Consider the following 22,608-nt stretch of genomic DNA (forward strand, 5'->3'; position numbering starts at 1 on the left):
TTTTTTTTTTTTTTTTTTATAGTTTTTTTATTAATGTAGTAGTTCCTTCCTTCTTTTCCCCATTTATTATGTAAGAGAATTATATTTTATCATTTATTCCTACTTCCAAAAACCTAAATCAGGATTAATCCTTTCAAATGGAACTATTCATCATCTTCTAATTCCTATAAGCGCTATTCAATTCACGCCTACTTTTTAACAACAAATTTTTTTTTTCCTTTGTTCAGCCGGCACAACCTTCTCTTCCTCCAATTGCTTCGAAAAATCAACTTACCTCTGTCTCTTGAACCCGTCGAAGAGGAGCAGCAGCCATCAACCTTTCTATGTTCCTTGAATCTGTCGAAGAGGCAGCAGCAGCGAAACCTTCTGTTCTCTTGTTCATTTTCGAAAATTAACAAAGCACAACAACCTCGTTCTTTCCCGAGAAGCTGCGGTTCAGCCTTCATTCTCCCCATTGGAATGTAAGGTATAATGTTGATGATTATCTCTTCAATTAATTCTTGAAATATTATAATTATACATTCCCTGGTTCTTGAATCATACTATTATTTAGTCATTTTTTTTTCTTCTCATCATAAATCATTACAACCTAAAGATTGATTAGTGACCTTCAAAAATTATCATATGTATGCCCATTTGTATCTTATTAGATGAATCTTATCATGATTATATTAGATTAAATAAATGTGAAGATTGTGGATGTTGTTGGAGAATAAGTGTAAAGATTATTTTATATAATCTAACAATTTTGGAGGAATTACTAGATACTTGTGAATCGTAGATTGTAAATTAGAATAAGAACGATGGTGTTTAGTTAAATAAATATTGAAATAATGGTATTGTGTAAGCTTTGGAGATAGGGTGAGTAATGTTAGTTATGGACTTGGTTGACAAGCATATGAAAATAATGAATTATTGGGCAATTGATAGTCTTGAATAAATTATGGAGTTTTTAGAAGCATTGTAAAGTATGAGTTAAAAAGCTTACTTTGTGTAGTTAAAAATATAAATAGAATTATGAGTTGAGTAGTCTTTAAAAGAATGTAAACAAGTTTAGGTCGCATTTATGATATTTTGATGACATATTAGGGGTTTGAGGTAGAACGTGGTTAATTCTTTAATGATTAGAAATGCTAGAGTAGACTTTTGGTTAAGCTAATGTCGTAGGAGGAGATGTAATAAGTTATATGTTGGTATAGTTGCATCGTACGCACCCTGGTGACGTTGTTAGTGTCATGCTTCAGGATACGACTACGTCGAGGAGTCCTCCTAGCTGGTTTTGGTGAACATGTCTTGACTCTTTGAAGCGTCTTTTCGGTGAGTAATAGAAGTCCCTTAAAGGGTCTGGCCAGACTACAATTTTGAAAATTGTTTTATTAAGGCTGTGAATTTTATAATGTTGAGACAGATTTGTTATGAATGATTATGCTGATATTGATTTGGTCAATGGATCAGGCTCACGAGCTGGTCGTCATTGACGGAGTAGAGGGAAAATCTCTCTTACTCCCTATTTTGAGGTGAATTGTCATTCAAATATTGACTAGCCTCACCCGAGAGTGATATAGCCTTAGAGCTATGGATGTTCCTCTCAATTAGACTCCCTGTGCGCATATAGATCTAGGAAACTGATGTTGCTTTTAAATTTATGATTTGAATTACTGTGTTTGTTGTTTTGGATTGTTACTTCTCATTTAGTTTAACCTGACCCCCTGTTGTTTCCATCTTTTAGACTGTCTACAGATCGGAATCGATTAGGAACGATGGGTTAGTGGTGATGATTAGAGTTACATGGATGTTAAATTGAGATTAGTACATGAGAAGTTGTAGCTTTGTATTAGGTTTTGGTAAATGTATATTGGACTAGATTGTATTGGTTATGTTGAACTTTTATGGTGACTTTTATGATTACTTTGTGTTTTAGTTAGATGTTTGGATTGAGAATTAGCTGATACAGTTATGTAACAGAACTGGTGACCCATTTGCACAAGTTTTGGAATTGAGAATTAAGTTTCTTGGTAAATAAACCCCGAGATGACCCTGTTTACTCAGTCAACGATAACTTGGATTGTTACAGTTGGTATCAGAGCCAACTTGCGACTGTGACTAATCCTTAGGGTTAGTTCACCTAGCGGGCATACAATCTTGGGAATAAGGAAAAGTGATTTGAGAACATAAACCTCTAGGATATGAGATCATGATACGATTAAACAATAGGTTATGCTTGGACTTAGGTGTTAAGTTATGAAGGCTTTCTTTGGACATGTAGGATGTAAGGTGTGAGGATTACGGAGTAAAAGGGAGAATGCTTTAACGTTTGATCATGGCGGTAAGTAGATTCAGTTCGTCGATGCAGTGTTGGAAGTGTTTTCTGATGATGCCTATGTCTTTATGTTCATCATAGTTCCTTGTTGATTATCGTTTTAGTAGTTTAAATAGTATGTTCTAAGATTATGATTTGTATCACCTTTCCTGTTGCTAGCTGTTTACCATCAACTTTTATTTGTCGATCCAAGATTACGATTATAGTTAGGTGCACGAAAGCAAGGTCATATGGATGTGTAGTATAGATATTGTTTGTTGTAAGTGAGTTGAACTCTAAGATTGTTTGTGACATAGTAGGAGAGTTAGTGAATTCAAAGTATTGCAAGTCATTGTGATAGAAAAGCCTAAGATAAGAGCATATGATGATTACAAAGCCTAGTGATCGAGTTGCATATAATGTTCATATTTTGGCGTAAACGATGAACTTTTTAGTGTTGATGGATCTTGTCATACATTGTAGTCTGTTTGGATATTGGAGCTTATAGATTTAGTAGAGTTATTAGAAAATCGTGTGATTATCATTAAGAATGTATAATGTTTCTTTTGCAAGTTAGAAGGGTAAATATAACTTAAGGATGGGATGTCACTAGTAAACTTGAGGATTGTTAAGTATTATGTGTTATGGTTTATATTTGGCAAAGATAAGATTTTACATTTACAATTTTGGGTTATAATGATTCAAGGCTATGTGTTTAAGGAAGTGAGTTGGTAATATTTTGACATCTTATACATAATTTAGGTAAGTATATTGGAAATTTAATAGTATTGGAGATGATGTTAAGCGAAAGTTATGTGTAATATTCGTATTTAGACTTGGTGGAAAATGAATCATCTAAGAATAAGTGAAAATAATAATTCTAAGGGTTGTGTCTCGAAAGTTTGAAGTAGAATGCATGGGTAGATTAAGTATGATTATACAGTTACTTAATGTATGAGGAGAGTGGTATTGTGTTGGTAATGATAACAATATGAATTAAGTTACCTTATAATTATGAAATTTATGATTAAGGTTCTAAAAGGTTTTATAGTGAATTCAACATAGGTTAACTTACTTATGAATTGATGATTTTCTATCGATAGCAGGAGGATGATATCAGATAAATATGAGATAGATTGTTATATAACTATCAGGGATGAAAGAGACAACTGGTATTAGAGGTTTTAAAGATGTTCGATTATTTTGAGGTTATATCAAGATGTGTTTTGGATTCAGTTTGACTTAAGGTGATTATATATGAATTTGATTGATTACCAAGTTGAACATGATACATGTAAGGGTGAGATATGAATTTCTATAAACAATTTTATCAATTTAGTTATAGAAAAATTTCTTGAGATCCTAATGATGTTGAGTTTTCTTGTAAGGTTAGTTAGTTTTTATTTTGAAGTATGATTAGATAGCCGTATCAAGGATTTTGGGTTATTGTAATCTATAATTAATCAGGAATAGTTTTGAGGTTGACGCTTTGTTGTTTAGCATTGAGAAGTATGTTATTTCCAAATATTGGGTTTGGCATTTCTTTATATAAGGTTTGTTATGATTGTTCGAGATCCTTCAGCGCATGCCGCATAGGTAAAGTATCTCATCATCTTGCTAACCAACTCATATCGAGCGAGTGCATGATGTGTTTCACGTATCTATGCTGAGACATTACATTAGAGGCGACTCACACGTTCTCAACCAAGAAACTAATACTTGATGACACGTTGCAGCACGAGGAGATACTTGTTCATATCCTAAATAGGAAAACGCGCGACATTCATCGAGGTAGTGTAGCACTCGTGAAGGCGTTATGGACTAATTTACCGAGGAAGCCACATGGGAGGCAAAGGATTCAATGAAGCGCGACTATCGTTGGTTGCTTGCTCACGTATCAGTATGCTCATCGTTTTTATAGCTATTTACATCTCCTTAGTCTTTGAGAAGTAAGTTTGGGGACAAACTTTATTCTAAGTTGGGTAGAATTGTGAGATTTCTTAGGATGCTAGGTCTTGAAAAAAGTCTTAAGGTTAGTTGGTTAAAATAGTTTCTTATGTTGCGCATACTTGGATGGTATACGTGGGAATTTATTTAGTCATGATATTGGAATTCGTTAAAACTTCGAGGACGAAGTTCATTTCAAGTTGGTTAGAATGTAACATTTGAGAAATTAATATTTTTAGAATTGGAGAATTTGAAATTAATATTAGAATGAGAATTATTTTGGATTGATTCGGATAATTTATTTTGGGCTAAGATAACGAGGAAACAGATTAGGTCTAAGTATATGGCGGATATTATAAAATATCTCTTTTAATTTTATTAATTTATTTTCCTTCTTTTTATTTCTTATTTGATTATAAATTTTTTTTAATTCTTCCTACTTATAATTTGGAAACCGAAAAACTAAGAAAAAATAAAAAATTTGTTGCCTCCATTTCACAAAAAAAAAAAAAAAGAAACTGAAAACCAACACTAGGTTCATGGCCTTCTTCTTCCTTTGAACAATTGCAACAACCACCTTCAATTCTTTGTGAATTTTCGAAACCCTCGATCTATATTTTTTTCATCCTTTTCCTCTGAATTTCGCAGCCTTTTCCCTCAAATTACTCTGAGAAATTCAAGTATAGAACAATACGTTTGTCCAAGTTTGTCTTGCTTGATTCCAGGCTCATAATTACAATTTTTCTTGAAGAATTGTCTGTAGATTTTGATGCTATCTCCTTATATAACAACATATATCTGTTTATCCATGGGTAATTGGCCTAAGTAATGCATTGTTCATTGTTCAAGTTTATCAAAGGGGGTAAGTGCTCGACTCTTTGTTAATTTTTGAGTAGCAATTCATTATGCTTTGTTTTTTTGGAGTTTTTTAAAATTCTTTTTAGGTGATTAGCCGTCTAGCTTGTCAAATTGGGAATAGGCGTCTATCTTGTCAAATTGGGAATAAGCATCTAGCTTGTCTAATTGGATTTTTTCCACTATTCATTTTTACATCTAATATAGTTGTTTTTTCTTTTTCTCGCCTTCTACCATGTGTAATTGGAGGGAAATCAGACTGTTCCACGTTGCATCTGTTCATTTTCTTCCTTCCAGTTTCAATCTACCATTTTTTTGCGCTTATTTCTTCCTGAATCTTGTTCTTCAATGTATCTCATGTCTTCCTCAATTCTACTATTGAAAATGGTCATATCTTTTGAATCTTGTTCTTCAATCTCCTTTCGATTGCACTTGTTCATAACCGCCTAAGGTTCTCTGTGTCATTTACTTAATTTTTTGTTCTCTTTTCTACAATTGAATTTTGTTCAGTTTTGCTGTCAAACCCTCATTTCTTCCTGAATCTTGTTGTTCAATCTCATTTCTATCTCAGTTTTACAATTGATGAATGGAGATTTCTTCCTGATTCTTGTTCTTATCTCCTTTCAATTGCACCTGTTCATAAACGCCTAAGGTTATCTCTAGCATTTACTTTCATTATTTTTTGTTCTCTTTTGTACAATTGAATTCTGTTCAATTTTGCTAACCCTAATGTTCCTTTTTCTTGAATTCGTGAATGCAGCAAGAATCGAAATTACAAGAAAAAGAAGAGACAGTTGAGAGGTATGCAATTCTTTTGTCTAATTGATTCTAGGCTTTATGTAAAGTTTGAGTTTCTTAAGATTTTCTGTTATCATACTTCTTCATTTTTGTTGCTTTACGATTTGTAGTTTTTTTTGTTTTTTTTTTTGCAATTGAATTCTGTTCAATTTTGCTAACCCTAAGTTTCCTCTTTCCCGAAATTTGAATGCAGCAAACTGAAATTACAAGAAAACGAAGAGAAACTTAAGAGGTATGCAATTCTTTATTTAATTGATTCTAGGTTATATTAAATTTTTGGGTTTCTTCAAATTTTCTCTATCATACTTCATTATTTTCATCAATTAGCATAGTTGCTTTACGATTTGTAACTATACTTTTATTTCTGAATGCAATGGAAATCGAAATTACTAGAAAAAGAAGAGACACTTGAGACTTGAGAGGTATGCCATTCTTTTGTTTAATTGTTGTTGAATTGGTTAATATAAGGGAAAACTTCTGAATTACATTGTTTTTTCTACTGCTAACCTTAAAGTGCGTTTCAGTCTTTCTTTGGTTATTTATTATTCAGTTTTATGGTTGATTTTCTTGCTTAATTTTATTCTTGATTGCGTTTTGATGTGAGGAATTCGAACACTGTAATGTAAAACAAAATTTTGCAATTAGATATAGATACTATTCTGTTTTCTTGCTAATTTATCAAAGATTTGATTTTTATTATAGGCTTATATCATTTTTCGATTCCTTTTATGGGTGGTGTTAGCTAATTTGTGCTTAGTTTTAGTTTTTTTTGGCTATTTACCTATGAATTTAACATTGGTGTGCATTTATTTGATAATTTTCATCTTTTTGATTTCGTCACTTAGTGCATTATGAGTGGAGTGCTTGAATTCTTGAGTTTTTGTCACTTTTGTTAGCTTTTGAAATTTGTCCCTTTTAATGGATTTTAGAGTGGTGTTTTCTTAATTAGGCTTTTTTGTGTTCTTACAAATTTCATTGCATTTCTTGATGACAATTAGATTCAAAATTTTTCAATAAGTAATTTTTATTTGGCATCATCTCATTTATTAGTTCCATTTTTTGTGGTGTTTGCTAAAATTTGAGCTTAATCTTATGTTTTCTTGAATTTTTATCTATGACTTTGACATGGGTATGCATTTAATTGAGTTTTTGTTGCTTTTAGTGTATTTTGGTAAAAAGTTTCAGCACAATGTTTATGAGTAGCAGCTAAATCCTCCTTATAGGAACAACCTAATTCAATGGTGAGCCAGACCTTGGACTCGACAAATCTAAACTCTTTATATTTCTGATTTTGTTTGTTTCTTAGTATTGTTCGAGATTTAATTTCATTGTAAGAGAAGTTATTCAGTGGTGAGACGGTCTTCTCTAATGGTGGCTTTCTTGTAATTATATTCTTTGGTTTGAGCTGATATGGTATCGCCTCTTCCATCTATATTTTTTATTTTATACGATTGTTTGGGCTCATTCAGGTCAAAGCTACCAATGGTGTATGAATTGTTTTTGCAGGGCATATGAAAGTAATAAGAAAGACTGTCCTATTATGTGATGTGCATGCATTTGATAATGCTAGGACTACGACTTGTCTCTTTTGTAGACTGCCCAGTAATTTTATTGTCTTTTTATTTTGCTATGAAATAATGGGTGTCATATCATTCTTCCCCCTTTTTCTCTGAAAATCAAGATGCTTTGTTCCGTCTTGCTATCAATCTTCTCACCGATTCTCTCTACCTTCTTACACCATTCAAATTCCTGCTTCGTGGATCTGCTTTTACATGCTTAAAGTTGTTTTCAGGTTACTTCTATCGGTTTAGGGTTAGGATTTCGGGTTAAATTCTCAGTGTAACAATTTCTTTTAGATTGCAGTTTGATTTTGTTGTAATATTATTTGAATTTTTAAATCGTGACAAAGTCGATATTGTATTACTGTAATGAAAAAGATTGTATGTATGTAAAATTAGGGTTAGGGTTTTAAATTTTGATACATCAATTGATATAGTACCAATGAGGGTATAGTGAAGCATAGAACATGTGTTTGAAGGCCTCAACAAAATGGTGTAGCCGAAAGGATGAACAAGACGTTGGAAAGGACTAGAAGTATGATCGCACAAGCTAAATTGAGCAAGAGGTTTTGGGCCGAAGCCGTTTCTACGACATGCTACTTAGTGAACCATTCTCCACACGCCGCATTGAACTTCAAGTCCCTACAGGAGGTATGGTATAATTCGCCGGTTCATTATTCTAATCTCAGAGTATTTGGTTGTCCGACTCATATTCATGTGAGTGAGGGAAAGCTTGAACCTAGAGTTAGGAAATGCATTTTCATGGGCTATGGTTTGGGTGTAATGGGATACTAGGTGTTGTGTGAGAAATCTAGAAAGATCATTACTTCTAGGGATGTAATTTTTGATGAGAATGCATTGGTTACTCCTATTGTGGAGAACACTCTTACTAACACTGTAGGTACATCCGATGACACCCAAGAGGAGGTAGAGCCTCCAGTATTGATGAAACTGATGATGATGCTCGACATGAAAAAGAAATCGCTTTGCCCGCTTAAAGAGAAAAGAGGAGAATTACCTCAAAGAAGTTATATAGAGGAGTGTGACTATGTGGCCTATGCACTAATTATTGCTAGTGAGGTGGAGAGTGAATGATTCAAATTCTTACAAGGAGGCTATGGCCTCAAGTGACTCAAGCAAGTGGCTAGTAGCTATGAAGCAAGAGATGGAGTCTCTTGCAAAGGACAAGTAGCTCTGAAGCAAGAGGAGGATTAGAATTAGTGTCATCTATGTATGGCCCCCCGGGGCACGTGCCCGGGGAATTTTTAAATTTTTTTAAAATTCTAATCTTAATTTTTATGTTCAAAATTTTGATTTTTTTTAGGTATTTTTATTTTTAATCTTAATCTTAATCTTTATGTTTCAATTTTTAATCTTAGTCTTAATCTTGTTGTTCTAATCTTTAGTCTTAATCTTGATTCTTATTGCATATAAGTGTTTTTGGTATCTGATAACAATGCCATCAAAATGAAGTTAGAATTGCGAAATCACTGTGTCCCAGAACCTGATGTTCATTCAGGCTATGTGAACTAAATAGCACACCAAGTACACGGATTCTCATAAGAACATGAATTCTTTAGAAATTAGAAGTGGGAGTTGCAGATTATGTTTTTAGATATTTCGTTAGAATCTCACGTGAATTACTGTGAAGCTAGACTACAAATCTAAAGTCGCAAGTCTTGGTTTGGGTGGATAGATTTGAGTTTGTTGCTTAATTCATTATAAATGTTATGTTTTAGGTGAAGTCCAGATTCAGGTTGGCTGAATAACAAAACGCGATGATTGACTTTTTCGATTAACAATATAAGCTCAAGTGAGTGGTTGACTACCCCATCCAGCTTACTATGCTCTATTTTGCGGGGAAATTACTTGCTATTAAATCTTTTTCCTGGTTTGAGAGACTGTTTCATAAAGATGCTATATGCTATTCACACTAGCTATTTCGTCTATTTATAGGTGCCCCAAGGGACTCTAAATCCTAGATCCGCTGCTGATTTTTCCGCTATAATAAATATTCAATATCGTATTTGTTCTTCTAGTTTTAGAAATATCCTTGCACAATTTGACATAATTAATAAATTTGGGGTTTTATCTACTCGTTTTTGTGTAATTGAACAATCAGGTTTTCGGTTTACTGTTTTCTCCCCTTTGTGCAATACACACTGAAGGGATTTTGATTGATTTTGGCTGATTTTGGTGTTCTAATGGATGCAACTGATTTAATGCTTTGGAAGCTCTTCATCCCTATATCTGTAGGTTTATTTGTTGATCAATTGACACTTTGATTTATCAATTTATCTGTGTTTCAGTCCGTGATTGATCATCAATTGGAGATAGAATTATTTGACCCGCCCCAACTCGGCCATTAACCTGGTCGAGATTCACTATCTTCATTAACAAAATGAGTCAAACTGTGATGAAACCTCCAATGTCAATGCAAATACAAGATTTCCATCCCACGAAAAATCGCTTCAACCGACTTCCCATTGTAAGGTGTGAAATGGCGAATTCATCACCATTATTGGAATCAGTTGGGCAAGCAAAGATAGGGGTGATGGGACCACACACTGGAAGGGACCCACATTTGAAGAAACCCAAATGGTTGAGGCAAAAAGCTCTCCAAGGGAACAAGTTTGAGGAAGTGAAGGATTCTCTATCGCGCTTGAATCTCCATACAGTTTGTGAAGAAGCCCTATGTCCTAACATTGGAGAGGTATGTATCTCTATTTATTTTCATGTTAAGTAGAGTGGATAGCAGTGCAAGTATAAGTAATTTGTGCTTTGTTCCTGGAATTAATATGGCAGTGTTGGAATGGTGGGGAAGATGGAATTGCAACTGCCACAATTATGGTTCTTGGTGATACATGTACTCGTGGTTGCAGATTTTATGCTGTTAAAACTAGCAGAAATCCACTGCCACCTGATCCTATGGAACCAGAAAACACAGCCAGGCTGTCGCTAGTTGGGGGTATCCTCTTTATAATCAACTTTTCTTGCACAACTCTTTTTGCTCTAACTTTCCTTGGGCATGCTTGTGTTTGGGTAAATATTAAAGGTAGAAATAAAAGTCAAACTATTGAAGTGAAGGTATGTAGAGGTGGATTTGACGGGAGAGATGAAGAAAATAAAATAATATAACATGTAGAAGATGAAGGAAAGGGGATTGTTGCTCCTGATATTCGATTATACGTGCCATTTCTTTAACTACTTCATGTTATGGTCCATTGTAAGGTATGGGACTTGTCCCACATAGGTTGTAAAATGCAATTTGTGTGGGGTTTATTAGCAAATGGTCTTTCTCACCTAATAGACTAGTCTGTCGGGTGAGCTCTCCTGTTTGTCCTAGAACACTTTACAGTGAACTTTTCGCTCTAGTTGATCGATTTTGCTTATTAGAACATGGTGTTATAATCAGCCTTTATAGCTTAATGTGTGGAACACAACTACCTTGAAACAAATATGTTGAAACTAGGCATTCCCACGTCCATATTGAAACTAATATGTTGAAAGTTAGGAATCCCTACTTCCACATAGTTGGATAGGAAACTTCTTACTAAGCTAGAGTAATCATATAGTAAGAAACGTTTTGGAGCTTATGGATTTCTCTTTCTTTTAGTGAACAGGAGATCAAATTTGTGCCGCTTAATAGGAGCTGAAACCATTGTTACCTGAACTGACATTCGATTTGGAACAGGGAACGGAAATAGGAATAAAGAACGCAACCAAGATTGACTTGGAACCAATAGGGTATGAGATACATATTGTACAAAAAACATGCATGTGAAATGTAGATTGACTTGGAACCAATAGGGTACGAGATACATCATGTACAAAAAATATGCATGTGAAACGTAGATTGACTTGGAACCAATAGGGTACGAGATACATTATGTACAAAAAAATATGCATGTGAAATGTTGATTGTCCAAGTGTGCTTAAGGCTTATCTGGCATAAGCGCTAAGATGCATGTGAAACATAGCGATCACATGGGACCTCACTTTAGATTGGTTCTTCGCAACTGGCATGCAAAGGGGAACAAGATACACTTGGGTGTAGAGTCAAAAAGAGATTTTTGAAAATTAATCAATACTTTACAAGGTGGTTATTGGTGAATATGAAATGTAGCTTGTGACCTTAGTAGACACACACTTGACACAAACATAGTATTGCAAATAAAAAGATATAGAAACTATTTTGGAAAGGAAAAAGATTATGGACAGTCTGGCGTAAGGTAACTGTGCGGGTACTGTCACCTGTGTAAGTAGGCACCTGTTTAAGTAGCTTATTCTGTTGATTAGGAGCTTGTTAATTCAATGGAGGATGTATGATGTAGCCTCATGCAATTGACAAGAATTTGTAAACACGTATCGAATGTTAAATAAATTTAAGATTTAATGATTCTTATCAAATTTCTTATCTTTATTATATGCAAATACAAAACCCTAAAAAGGTGCATAGTTGGTTTTTCTGGAGCCTTTTTCTTTAAGAGGTTACAAGTAACTAATTGTTTTTCTTTAAGTACCATAGATTAAGCGAGGAACTCTTTGCGGAATAGCGCACTAAAATTTTGATCGCCATGCTACTTGATGATGATGTTATTTTTACAATATGTTTGTAATTGTTAATCTGTTGTTAAACTTGTGTTGGTGAATTATTTTGAAAGATAATAACATGTTGGTTGACCATTGCCTCTCTACATTAGATCAGCTGATCAAGGATAGAGATCTTAAATCTGGATCTTTTTTGAACCTTTTCATGGCTTAATATACTGGAAAAAGGAATAGGTTTGTATTTTGGGGAAAAATGGATTCAGTTTGAAGACCAAAACAGTTTTTATTTTCAATAGTTCATGTCTTGATTCGTTAACTGATATTTTTTTGGCCATATACTTTGCAGTGTTGATTACATTGTTCTAACAAGTGTTGATCGGGATGACTTGCCTGATGGTGGAAGCCGGCATTTTGCGCCAACAGTCAACGCACTGAAGGTATATGAACTTTTTAGACTTGCTACTTCTGTCAGTTTTTATTCTGACTGTTATTTACCAAGAGAGAAAAGAGGCTTGACAAGCAAACATATGATGTTGCAGAAACTCAAGCCTGAAATTTTGGTTGAACGTTTAACATCTGATTTTAGGGGAGACTAGAAGGCTGTAGATAGATTGGTGCACTCGGGATTAGATGATTTTGTTCACAATGTTGAAACTGATAAGCAGCTTCTGCGACTAGTTAGAGATCCACGGGCAGGGTAAGTTTGTGTTCTATTGTTGTCAGCATCAAGTTTCTGAGACTGCCTTTACAAAATACATTTGTTTTATTACCGTGTAGACTAGTGTAACATAATTCGCCAGCTAATTCGCTATTTGAATTTGTAATTTGCTGAAAATGACCCTAAAGTAGCCCAAAACCAACCATAATTCGCTTTTTTTGATTTGTGATACGTAAGGAGATTAGTGAATCATGTGACAGTGGACTTAAACCACTCTAATCCAGATGCTTAGTGAATAGTGGATTGCTTTTGCATGACATGTGAAGTCAATATATAAGGTTGCAGGCTTACTAATCTTACTTGAATGTGTGTTATTAAGCCTCCCTATTGACATGCATCACGATTGCTAGAGTTCTGTAATTAGTATATGTTTTTAAAATTTGGAGTTAAGTCTATTACATGTGACCAATGCCCCTCTTGAGACTATATAGGGGGAAGCGGTTCTAGATCTCCTGTTTTGGACAAGTCCTATCGGAATCTAAGCTTGTCTTTTCTAATCATGTACCCGTTGAGGACTGTGAAAATTTGAGAAACCAGTGGCTTGGGAAAGACAGGTTTTGCCTCTTGGTATTGTGACCCTAGAGAAGAATGAGGATAACATTACAAATTACTAGGGCTGTAAATGTGGTCAGAAACCTGTTTTACCGACTTGTTACCGACTGATACCGAACCCGTTTTTGACCGAATACAAGTGACCAGATACCGACCGCTACCGAACCCGAATGGTGACCGAAACCGTTTCCGACCTGTTTTACACATACCGAAACCGACCGGTACCGAACCTGTTTTAAATCGAAAACCGTTTTCGACCTGTTTTTATCATACCGTGACCGACCGATACCGAACCTGTTTTCAGACCGAAACCTGTTTTCGACCCGCTTAATACCCGTTTTTAACCGACCGTTTTTGACTGAATCTATATTGTACCGAACCTGTATTGTACCGAACCTGGAACCTGTTTTGTACCGAACCTGTTTTGGACCGAACTTATCTACATAATTCTTCTAAGTTGTCAAAATATAATAAAATTTTATATAAAATAATTAAATTAAACTTAATTATATTATTTCTATATGATAAAAATTAAATTAAATATAAATTTTTATAAAATAAATATATAAATTATAAGTTAATATATATTAACTCAGTAATTTAGTAAAGCCTTTTTCTTTTCTAAAAAATTAAGCATAAATTTTACAAAACTCAGAAATTGCAAAATTGCATAAACATAGTTCATACTTTGCAACCAATATAATTACCAAGTTCAGGTTAATTTCCTGACTAATTAATACTGTATTAAAATCAACATATAACAATATAAACCAATACAAAATATTAACCTATGAAATTGATAAACCACTTTCATTTCATTTAATAGTTTAGACGAAATTTAAAATAGATCCATTACATTTTTTTCAGATACTAAACATCAATCATCACTTAAACAAAATACAAAATAACTTTAGATCTCCTTCCTCCTCTTCTTCCTCCTCTTCCATCACCACCTTAGATCTCCTGCTCCTAGTCCTCAATGCGACACCGCCTTTCAATAATCTGTAAGGAACTGCTCCACCAAACTTAGTGTACCTTAAGATCATATAAAAGTAACAACTTTCAGATACTGAGTATTATGATTAAGAGCATGAGATGGAAAAACGACAGAAAGTTATAATAAATAAAATAAAAAAAATATAAATTAATTATAAAATATAAATTGGGCGCTCAGATATGATAATTTGGTAAAAAACCCAATTACAAGAAAAAAATCTTCATAGAGCACTACACTTACCTGAAGCATTATCATCATGATCAGTGTTATTTTCCTCAATAACACTTAATATCTCCTTCGCATTTTCCTCGGGTTCAAACCCAAATAGCCAATTTCGCGTTGTCACCAAAATTTCAACATTTTTTGGTAACAAAGAAGATCTCAATTTGTTAAGGATCCGACCACCAACACTAAAAGCAGATTCAGATGCAACAGAAGTAATTGGAATGGCTAGAATATCTCTAGCCATTAGTGCGAGTGTTGGATAAGAGGTAGACTGTCCCTTCCAATATTCAAGAACATCAAAACCATCATAATCAACAACAAGAGACATGGCCAAATAAGAGTCCACATCACCTCTCGCCGTCCTAGATGCAGAAATACGAGGAAAATCATGACGTAACTTGCGCATTTGGAACGGACGAGGAGGACCAAGGTTTGACAGAGAGGGTGCAACAGGAGCAGATTGAGTGGTATTCATATAACATTCATATAAAGCAACAAACGCAGCAAGCACATCATTTACCTTTTGTTCAACCGCAGTAGGTACATACAGCATAGAATAATAATCACTAAGGAAAGTCATCTTAAAACGTGGATCAAGTAAAAAGGCAAAAGACAGAACCATAGAATGATCGGACCAATATTTATCAAACATTTCCCACATAGGAGCAGCCATCTTTCTCACAGCATCACTAGGATCTTGGTGGGAATCAGTCAAAATCTTTTCAATACATATTATGCAAGAAAGGTACAAATTTGCAGTGGGATATTTTGAACCAGAAAAAAGCTTGGTAATCTCATAGAATGGCTCAAGAAAATCACAAATATCTTGAAGTGTATCCCACTCATTCTCAGAAATAATATCAACATCAATATCCCTTTCACGAACAAGATATAAATCAATAGCATCCTTTACCTCAAGAGCCCTATGAATCATGTCATAAGTAGAGTTCCATCTAGTGGAAACATCCAAAACTAATTTACCCTTTGATTGCAAACCTTTATCAATTTTAGCTTTCTCAAAATTTGTAAGTCGAAAATCAGAAGAATCAACATATATAACAACCGCACGTAACTTAGTCACGGAATTATCAACAAGTTTCAAACCCTTTTTAACAATAAGGTTCAAAATATGAGCACAACACCTTATATGAAAATACTTGCCATCTAAAGGGAGAGGAGAAGAGGAGTGCAAATCACGTTTCAGTTTTTCAACCATCCTATTATTAGAGGAAGCATTATCAAGTGTGATTGAAAAAACTTTTCTACCTATATTCCAGTCATTCAACAAACCTTTCACAAACATGAATATAGATTCACCATCGTGGGGTGGGGGAAAACGGCGAAAATTTAACAAAAGGGAATGCAATTTATAATCATCATCGATGAAATGGGCAGTAAGGGCAAAATATGAACGCGAAGTACATGCTGTCCATCCATCACAAGTTAAGCATATACGACTCTTACAAGATTGCATATTGTCAAATACTAGTTTTTTGTACTTTTCATGTTCACCCATTACGCATTTAGTTATCGTATATCTAGACACATCTTTGACATTAGGATTTAACCAACGATGCAATTCTCTAGTTTTAATATGCTCTACCATACTCAAACAATATCCATGATATAATATCGAATCAGCAAACTTAAGCACGTAAGTATCATGATCATACACAACATTAGCGTTTGGGTTATTTTTTATGAACTCTTTATAACCTTTACAGCCCTCAGTATGACGTTTATAATTAGTTGTACCTGCACTACCTGGTGCTGCCGCCTCATAATCGCAGTATTTACACTTTACCGTCCGTACGTCATTGGGGTACGATACATGGTACTGATCCCAAACCGGTGACGTAATTTTTTTATGTTTAACAACTCTTCTTTGTTCGGGGACAGCCACAGCAGGGTCAGCCATACCTTAAAAAAAAAAAAAATAACACCATGGGTTATTTTCAAACAAAAATAAACCCTATATTCAAGCACAAATAGTCAAGGCAGCAAAGAACACAAAACTGTGCAAATTACAGCAAATTTTAACTCTTATCACCTGATTTCTACCAAAAAAATGAAACAAAGATTTATAATATCTAAATCCTTCTGTTTTCCAAAAACAACAGGTCTTCCAAGAACCCGATAAGAGTTATAATAACCATAAAATACAGAATGTCTTAACACCTTTTAAATTTGTTTCAAAATGAGTTTTTAAAGGTCTTTCGATTCCTTTTATAGTTAGATTTTTATATTAGAAAGACAAATTTAGGGATTTAGGTTGAAATCTAGATTACGGTTAATTTGATTTTAATTATATATTGAGCAAATTCAATTTTAAAATATTAGGTATTCAACAAATATGATTGGGTATCCAACCGGAAAAGTGACATGACTGAAAAAACAATAATTTATTTTACTACAGCCTGATCCGTCCAATATAAATACTAGTAACAATTATATAACAAGTAACAACTGCATTATAATCTTCATTTAATACTAGTAACATTTATTATGAAGTTCAGTGAAGCCATATTAGAAAAGAAATAAAAATAGGATTTCCTCTAAATTTTGTTAGTATAATAGATATAAAAACTACTTGCTAATTTAATCCGATTATGAAATATTAGGTATTCAACAAATAAAATTTTATATCAAACCCAAAAGTAATATGACTCGAAAATCAACCAACTAAAAATTTATTTTAATACAACCTAGCTCACCAAATGACCAAATATAAATAATTATAGACAATATGCACAAGGTAGTAATTAAGTTATAACAAAAATTATTAACACCAACAATAATAAAAATAAATAATTAAATTTAATTTGATCTAATCTGAATAACAAAAATTATTAACACCAGAAATACCCAGATGCTGAGCTTCTTCTGACTTCTGAGCTTAGGTTAGGTAGTTTAGCTTAAACCAAATTAAGTTTGGGTATTTTTTCATTCTTCTGTAAATTACAGGTCAATTGCTCAATAGGTCTCCCGATATTGATATTCATAGCCTCTAATACCGATACCGAACAATAATCAAAACCAATACAGCAATACTCCAGTACCCACAAAGATATTGATATTTTCTTCAAGAATTGAAAACAGAAATTGATCATTCCTTCAAGATATTGATATTTTCTTCAACAATCAACACAATAAAACCACAAAATACATTGAAATCACTACCAAATTAAAGAAAAATTAAAGAAAACCAAAGAAATGGAGTACCTGGAGTCTCGACTGAATTAAATACAAAAAACCCTAAATCTAACCCTAAACGAACACATTGAACCCAGAAAATTAAATACAAAATCAAATCGAACAAAAAAAAAATGGAAGAAGACTAAATCAAATCAAATCGAAAATGGAAGAACACAAAATCAAATCGAACAAAGATTTTAAACACAAAAAACAAAGATGAACAGATTTGATAGATATTAAACGAAAATCAATGAACTAAACTTGAGGAGTAGAAATACCTAAAACTCTAGGGTGAAGATGAACAGATTTGAAGAAGAAAGCGCTAGGGAGAGAATGGAGGCGAGCCTGCGAGGAGCTGGAACAAGAAAATGAAACGAAAGAGAAAGAAAGAACGGAAGATGAAAATGAAGTAATGAACGGCGCGTGGTACTGGGGTCTGGGTATGGGATTGAATTAGGGTTAGCATGTTTTGGGCTTATCAACGGTTTAGATTAGATCCCTTGATCTAACGGTTCATATTAGTTTTTTTTTTTTTTTTTTTTTTTTTTAAATATATTAGAGTATGTTTAATCAATGGTTTAGATTAATTGATTTCAAAATGAAGGGTTATGATTTATCATGCCTTTTGCCAAGTTGACAATCCATGTATTGAGGTTGTGCACCAATGGGATAATCTTATGTGTTTTTTTTTTTTTTACAACTAAATTTTTTTTTAAAATATGAGTAATTCATTGATTTAATGGTTTCTAAATAAACTTCTTAATTTTAATAAATAAACCTCTTTCTTTCTTATTTCTAAAATATATATATATACTTCTAATTATGTAACTATTATTTTATTTGCCAAAAAAAAACAATGTTATAATGTTATTGGTATTTATATAATTCTATATTGAAATTGAAAAGTCTATAAATTACACCCAAAAAGATACTCGTTAGAATAATTCACGAGTTGATTTATCAAATAGAAATAATTAACATGATATGATCAAATATATTAATTAATTATAATCGATTTATCAAGTTGAAAAATTAGACTTATGATCAAATAAATTTATTAACTTAAATCGAGTTGATTAGTTTTCGAAAACCTCATTTAAAATCAAACATATCAACGTAGATGGATTTACATGTTAACTTGTCATGATTGACTTAGATAGGACGAAATAGAATGAAAAACCAATCAATTAACTTAGATCGCTGGCAGCTAGATTGATTAGATAGATTGATCACATTAGCTTAAAATAACACACCCATGGGCTAACAAGGGTCAAGTCGATCAATTAACATGTTATGATCTATTAATTAACTTAGACGGAGTTGATTAGTTGAATTTGATGTCATAAAACTCATAACCTAACGACATCTATAAAACTTGATGTGAGGTTCCACCTTCTATATATCATTCCCATCATGGATAAACGCATGATCAATGACATTATGAGGCAACACGATGCGATTTTTTACCAAATTGGAACAGAATAATTGGAACATAATTGAACTGAATTAAATCATGGTTTAAATGAATTGAACTGAACCGATATCAACCAAATTAACCGGAATATCGGTTTAACTGAATTGAACCGAACCGATACCAACCAAAACTGAACTGAATCCCGGTTCAACTAAATTGAACTGAACCGATACCGACCAAAACCGACCGATTGTGACCGACCGATTCTGACCCGCATATCGATTGTGACCGACCGATTACCGATTTTGACCGCCCGGTTATGATCTGTATACCGATTACGACCTGCAAAAAACCGTTTTTGACCGACCGAATGTGACCTGTTTCCGGTAATGACCGGACCGATAAATACCGGACCCATACCGACCGACACCCGCCAAGGAAAAAAACCGGATTCGACCGGATACCGAATAAACCGACCGATACCGACCGGTACCGAAAGACTTATACGACCTGCTTTTGACCGACCGTTTTTTACCGAACCTGTTTTTGACCGACCTGTTTCCGACCTTTTAACCCGTTTTTACAGCCCTACAAATTACTTGAAAACGAAAACCAAGATAAAATAAGCTCTAGACGAAAATTAAAATTTACGAAGAGGCAAACAATAAGTTGAACTCCAGAGGAGAGAAAGATCTTTATATGATGGTCAAAAGAAAACAAGCGGTTAGAGAGGTTTTAGTTGTGTGGAGTTTGTGTGGGATAACAACAAACATTCATGTCCAAGATAAAGAGATCTAAGTTAGATGAAACAAGTACCTTGAAAAAAAGACCTTAAGCTCCCTGACTACTACTTTTTTCTTGTGATTTCACTATTCCTCTTGGCAACCTTTTTGACTATATACTCTAATGGCCCGTTTGGTTAGTGGTATTAAATGGTGGTAATGGGAATGATTTATAGTGTAAAATTCAATCAAAAGTTTCATGTCATTCCCATGGTAATGAAACTTTGATCACAAAAGAGTTTTTTTGTTTACAAATTTCCATTACCACCTAATACCATCTCTCCCAATGGTAATGCATTGGAATGAATTTTATAAAGAAAATGAGATAATTGAAGTTGTACAAGCATTACCATCAAGGTAGCCAAGAGTTTTTTCAACCAAAATTACACTAGTTTTTCATTCCCATTACTCGTTTATTACCACCTACCAAACAGGCCGTTAAAAGGACTTTGTTTTCAAGATACCGTCACAGTACTAGTGAAGCTTATTGTAATAAATTCAAATAATGATGGAGGCCCAACCCAAGTAGCAGTCAAGCCAGCCTTATGTCTCACCTACAACAGAAGGAAGAAAGGGGACTAAGTTGGTTATTAACTACTCTAAGAGTTGAGGCTGGGCACACTGCTTACAATATAGACAAGCATTCAACCTCTATTCTCTCTTCTTCTTTTGTATCTATTTTTCTGCAGTCTTATGTTATTTTCTACTGATCCCCATCCTCAATCATTACACTTGTTTGGATTATAGGAAATGGAGAGGTAGGAAGGGAGGGGAACTGGAGGGCTTATTTTCCTTCATTTGGATAACAAATGAGGAAGCAAATTGCTTGGGAGTGAAATGGAGTGATGAATTCTTTTATATATTATTCTGACACAATTTTCTCCAACTATGGTGAGATTTGGAAGGCATTACTCTTCCCTCACATATCCTACCCTTCCCTTCTCTTTATTCTTTTATTTGTCTAAACACACTCGAGAAATATTGGCTGATATATTTTATGTTGGAATTGGTATTTTAAGTTTCTTTGTCCAAGATACTTGTATAAATTTGTTGATGTAGTGATTCGTCATTGACACAGGTATGAACAGAGCTTGTCCGTACTGAAGCATGCAAAAACTAGCAAGGAAGGAATGACTACTAAAACATCTATCATGTTAGGACTTGGGGAAACTGATGAAGAATTAAAAGAAGCCATGACTGATCTTCGGGCCATTGATGTTGATATTCTGACACTTGGACAGTATCTACAGGTGAAATGCCTATACTTTTTCCATTATTTAATTGGATTTGTGTTTCAAATCAACTATAATTTCAAACCCCCTTGTTCGATATCCAGTCTTTTACTTTCTTTTTCTGCTTTGGGAGAGGAGAAAGAGGGCGGGGGTTCATGTAAAGGCATCGCATTTTGTTCATCCTAGACATTCATGCCATATCATCTGTTTTTCCTTTCAATCTAGAACTTATGTTGGTTTTACTCTTGCAACCGACACCACTGTATCTCACAGTGAAAGATTACGTCACGCCTGAAAAGTTTGCTTTCTGTGGAGAAGCTATAGGTTTCCGTTACGTTGCTAGTGGGCCTCTCGTAAGCACATTACCCTGCTTCATTCGAGTGATGTCCTTGTTTTAGTGGGCTGTTAATTTAAAAATTGCAGTGTTTAAGCTAGTTTTTTGAGCTTTTGAAACCATTTTTTTTTATTATTTGCTTAGTACTTTAGTTTTTTGGGGTCTTGTTATATGGGTATTATAAGTGCAGTATGTTAATCTCGACTTCCTTTTCGATGTTTTAGGTGCGTTCATCATACCGAGCTGGAGAGCTCTTTGTGCAGAGTATGGTGAAAGAATCAGGTAGAGCCAATTCGAGCTCGAACTTATATAGCTCACATGAAGTATAAAAAGTGGAATCAACCCATAAACAGTCAAATTTTGACATAAATGTCTTTTACAGCACTAGACTCTCGGAGCAGAAAAATTATACTAACCCATATCTCGTTCAAAAGCCTCATTTATTTGTTTAGCATCGATTACTTTTAGTTTGTATTTTATTATTAATCTACTTCAGGTTAATATATTGTCAGGTAGAATTTTGTTTGATTCATCTCACTATAAATTTTATTAATATTAATTTTATATAATTGTTAACCAAGTATAATTACAGATATTAGAATTGAAATAATACATCAACAAATATACAAAAGTCAAATACAACAATTAATTAAAATAGGGGAGAATAATATTTATTTAAAGTAGTCATACTGAATAGTGATACAACACTATAGTCTTGCAATACTTATTCCAGTTTTGTTTTGGTTGCTACAAAAGTGCTTTTCACAAAAACTAAGAAGTTAATATCTTTGTATTAGTTAGATCATTGTAATCCTTAAAGATAGATGTAAAAGTTAATAAAGTATGAATTAAAAAAGAAAAAAGAGTAGAGATAAAGTAGAGATTTATATGGTTATTTTTTGTGAAAATTTGTTACCTAGAATTCAAATGAAAAATAAAGTCCACATTGAAATGCCTAAACTCTAAAACACTAGAATAATCGAGTGTCTACTACTTATCATTTTTTAAAATGTGACTTTTTAGAGTAGAAGTTCGACCATGGGCATTTTTTGTTATTGGAAAAATTGATTCTAAAGGTATGAACTTTTTCGCTTCCGCTTTTAAGATTTAATCTTTGCTTTATCTTTTAAAATTTTCAACTTTAGCTATT

At 33.6% G+C, this 22,608-nt stretch overlaps 1 pseudogene; it reads left to right on the forward strand.

Moving 5' to 3' along the window:
* Positions 1–89: 89 nt before the first annotated feature.
* LOC130812564 (lipoyl synthase, chloroplastic-like) lies at positions 90–22,409 on the forward strand (annotated as a pseudogene).
* The last annotated feature ends 199 nt before the right edge of the window (positions 22,410–22,608 follow it).

Source organism: Amaranthus tricolor, chromosome 5, assembly GCF_026212465.1.
Source record: "Amaranthus tricolor cultivar Red isolate AtriRed21 chromosome 5, ASM2621246v1, whole genome shotgun sequence".
Taxonomy (NCBI): domain Eukaryota; kingdom Viridiplantae; phylum Streptophyta; class Magnoliopsida; order Caryophyllales; family Amaranthaceae; genus Amaranthus; species Amaranthus tricolor.